Below are 4,911 nucleotides of genomic sequence, written 5' to 3' on the forward strand. Positions count from 1 at the left end.
CAAATATAACGGCTTGGCAAAACCAAATAACATAGAAGGGGTAAGCAAACTAACACTTGATAACACAAGAACTAACTAAAGACAAAATCCCCCCTGGCAGATGATGAGACGTGGTATGGCCCAACGAGCTGGCTCCCGGACTGTAAATAATAATCAGTGCAACAAACTAAAGATCTAACTAAAAATCAAACGGTAATCAAATGTTTAGAACTGAGGTGAACTGAGGTGATGTTGGCTATCACAGTGTGTGTGTGTGTGTAAGGCGGCTACTACCACCAGAGTGTGTGTGTGTGTGTGTAAGGCAGCTACTACCACCAGAGAGAGAGTGTGTGTGTGTGTGTGTGTGTGTGTGTGTGTGTGTGTGTAAGGCAGCTACTACCACCAGAGAGAATGTGTGTGTGTGTTTGGAGCAGTGTTTGTCCCACAATAGTCTTGTGTGTGTGTGTGTGTGTGTGTGTAAGGCAGCTACTACCACCAGAGAGAATGTGTGTGTGTGTTTGGAGAAGTGCTTGTCCCACAATAGCCCCATTCAACACAGTTCAGCGCTGCGTCGAGCCGTGATGTCATCTGATCACTCACTGAGCACTTTCATCACCACCATGGAGCATGCCAAGCAGATGGAAGCAGCTCCTTTACACACACACACACACACACGCACGCACGCACGCACGCACGCACGCACACACACACATGCACACACACACACACATGCACACACACACACACACACACACACATGCACACACACACACACACACACACACGCCGTGCACACACACACACACATGCGCGCACACACATGCACACACACACACACACACATGCACACACACACACACATGCGCACACACACACACACACACACACAAACACACATGCACATGCACATGCACACACACACACACACACACACAGGCCCACATACATGCACACACATGTGTACAAACAAACACACACACACACACATAGACTCAGGTGGAGGTAGCTCTCTTACACGCACGCACACATGCACTGCAAAAACGGCTTATCTAATTAAATCTAACCAAGTACACACACACACACACACACACACACACGCACACGTAGACACACACTGCACAAGCTGCTTACATCTAAGTGTTATTACCGACACACACACACACACACTGCACACACTGCATATCAAAATAACACATTTTGCTTGCAAAAGGCTGTTACTCTCTCAAAACACTTAACACATGCAGCAGTAGAAACATGCAACAATAACCAGCAGTCATGGCCTATACTGCATTTATCACAATCCGTGAATTAGTGAAACACACTCAGCACACAGTGAGGTGAAGCACACACTAATCCAGGCGCAATGAGCTGCCTGCAACAACAGCGGCGCTCAGGGAGCAGTGAGTGGTCAGGTGCCTTGCTCAAGGGCACTTCAGCCCTACTGGTCGGGGTTTTGAACCGGCAACCCTCCGGTTACAAGTCCAAAACGCTAACCAGTAGGTCACACACACACACTCACACACACACACTCACACACATGCACTCAGGTGGTAGTAGCTCCCTTACACACACTCACACACATAGACACACACACACATACACTGTTAGACATTTCAGCAATTTCACCTTATATCACACAGTAAAATACTTTAAATTATTATTTCAGTAAGTTATTGTAAATATGGGGATTTTGCACTATAAGTGTGGTAAGTCACCAGGTTTTTTTACATTGTGGTAAGTTACCTGTTTTTTTTAAAAATTACAGTAGTCTATGTCACCTGCGACCCCACACAAGTCAGTTCGTTCCTCTACAACGGATGCTGTTTCGCCACTGGACTCGAGAGAGAACATGACAAAACAGACACAACCCTGTTCATACAGTAGGTCTTCTTTTCGTCAATGTTTAGTAAAATAGCAGCTATCGATATAATATGACACCGTCAACTTTCTGCTAACCGAGTGAACAGACATAATGCACATTCACATAACTTAGAAGCTAGCTTCTAGCTTCTAGCCTCTAGCTAATGTAAAACTTTTGGGTGACTAAGTGCTAGACGTCCCCGATTTTGGTGGTCTGTCCTGTCCTGTCCTAAAAACTAGCTCTATATTGTCGGTTCCCGATGTTTCGTTAAAATTGGCATCTGCTCTGGCTATCATCTTTGCAGTTTAGCTGCTGGACGTTTATCACAGTAGTTCGTTAGTATGGTGAGATAGCTAACGCTAGCTTTAGGTTAGCCCATGTCAGGGGTTGGTAACATTAGAATACCAGTGGGCTACGTGTTTTTGTGTGTTTATTTTGTTTCATATTTAGTGTTTATCAAATTAAGTGTTGTTGACTGGATAGGGGGTCATCCCTATGTTCCCCAGGTCCTATGCTCCCCGCTCGGGGTTAGGGTTAGGATTAGGGTTTTAAAAAAGGGTCCTATGTTCCCCGGTCCCATACAAAGCGGGGAACATAGGACCCGGGGAACATAGGTACGCGACCCTGGATAGCACTGAATAGTTTACAGTGTTGCATGTTAAGTGAGCCAGTAGCTAGCAGTAGCGGGCGGCTAGCTTGCAGGAGGGCAGGATCTGTGTTCATATGTCTTTGCTTCGATCTGCCATCGCCTATGGTTGTAGCTTGTCCTAGAGGGGATGTAAAAAGCTTCACCTTCGTCATACTGATTATGTATCTAATGCAATACTTTTTTTTCATCTGCTGTCTAGATTCTTCGAGAGGAGGGAAGGAAATGTATGAAACCAGGACAGGTGGTGAAGAGCGTTTGTGTCAAGACTGACACTGTTGGCAGCACTCTATTTATAAGCAATGGAGAAATTATTATATTTTAAGGCCAAAGTGAAATTAAATGAAGTGAAATGTGTACTTTGGATGAAATAAACTTTTCAATATTTTGCAAAGTTTGTCTGTGTTCATTTGTTTGGCAGTAGGTTATGTTTATATAATACAAAGGGGTAAATACATGGTTACTTCTAGATAATACATTTAAAAGGGTAAATAAATACAATATTATAATTATACACATAATATTAATTATTAATAGTAATATTAATAATAGTAATAGTGTCCAGTACAGTACTGTTTATCTGGAGGTTAACAGTACTGTTACTGTAAATTGAGATACAGTAGTGGTGCTGTAGTTACTGTGTACATGTAGCAGGGGTAATTATGCTTCCCTGAATTTCCCTATCCTTTCTACAGTACAAGTTCTATATGCACGGTTGTGCATTTTCCCACGCCTCTGGGGTACAGTAGGTAGAAGGGGGTGTGGCATGGGTGTGGCAGGAATAGTTTCCCACGGGACCCCTTAAGTTTGATGTAGCCCCCTCCTCTGCCTCTTTTGCAACTGTCCCCTGGCAGAGGTAGGTGTATTAAAATGTGCTATTTCTTTTGTTTTATGATTTTGTGTTTGCCTGTTTTCTGTCATGCATTCATAGTGTGAGAATTGTCATAATGTGTTGTGCACTTTATACATGAGATGTGTTTTAATGTATTCCGATCATAAATGTGTTAAACTGTTTCCTCACGCTGCAGCCAGTTAGCGTGCTGCATTAGGCTAGTTAGTGTGCTGCTAGCTGAGTTATGACATGTGGTGGCTTCGATAAATTCCTTGATGTGGTGTTTTAATAAGTGGTTCACCTGGTCTGTTTACCTGGTCTGTTTACCTGGTCTGTTTGCGCCTGGCTCGCTCCATGCCTGATTATTTTCTTTCTTTCCTGTCATCTCAGAGCAATAAACAATAAAATCAAGGGAGGGGAGAGACGACCTCCGTTACATACTCACACATCCATGCTCAGGTGGTAGTATCTCCCTTACACAGTCTGGAAGGCATCCCCAAATATCCAGCTGAACTTACACAAGCACACACGTGCACGCACACACACACACACATCCATGCTCAGATGGTAGTAGCTCCCAGCTAAACTTGTTTGCATGTTTGTGCTCAATCACTGGCTGCTACTCAATGATAAGGCTTTACATTTACTGCGGCTGCCACACAATAGGTTTGGGTGCAATGATAGGAATCTAATCTTAGAGTCGTCTCCTCAACGCTCCACATCTCTCACACTGTATAAGGAGTGTGATGCACGCACACACACACACACACACTGGATAAGGAGTATGATGCACATGCACACACACACACACACACTGAATAAAGAGTGTGATGCACATGCACACACACAGACTCTTTATATTAAGCTCAGCATCACTCTTCATATTAAGCTCAGCATCACTATATTACGCTCAGCATCACTCTTTTTGCACATGTTCTCAGTATCACTCTTTTTAGGGCTTTATGTGGAATCAACAGCCACAGTACTAACTTTTAATGGTAGAATGGGTGTCACGCTAACAAATCAACAGCCACAGACTACAGTACACACTTTTAATGGGTATCATGCTAACTGCTAACACATCACTGCCTGGTGGGGGGATATATAGGCTGTAGAACTGCCTGGTGGGGAGATATATAGGCTGTAGAACTGCCTGGTGGGGGATAGGCTGTGGGGGGATATGCATGTAGAGCCCCATATTAAGTTCTCACACACCATGCATCAGCAATGGATAGGATATAGTCATGCACTCCCTGGAATATTACCCTAATAATTTAAACCTATTTCACAGAGGCTAGAGACATCATCATGACAAGAGCCTAGGATTTCAGGCGACAGCTCAGTCACCTAGCACAGCCAGGTTGAGTGCCTGTCTCACTCTGTATCTTTTGGCATCTTTTGAGTTAGAAAAAAAACTACAATAAACTAATCCCAATAATTTTCTCAAAGATATCACATTAATTGTATGAGGTAGTTAAGTGCATGATTTGGCATTTTTAAAACTGTTTGTCATCTTCACTTCTGTGGTCATAACGTAGGTCTACTTGAATCGTTTCCATCCGGAAAAATACGAAAAGGCCCGAGCGCAGGGTA

The sequence above is a fragment of the Alosa alosa genome, chromosome 3, assembly GCF_017589495.1.
Source record: "Alosa alosa isolate M-15738 ecotype Scorff River chromosome 3, AALO_Geno_1.1, whole genome shotgun sequence".
Taxonomy (NCBI): domain Eukaryota; kingdom Metazoa; phylum Chordata; class Actinopteri; order Clupeiformes; family Clupeidae; genus Alosa; species Alosa alosa.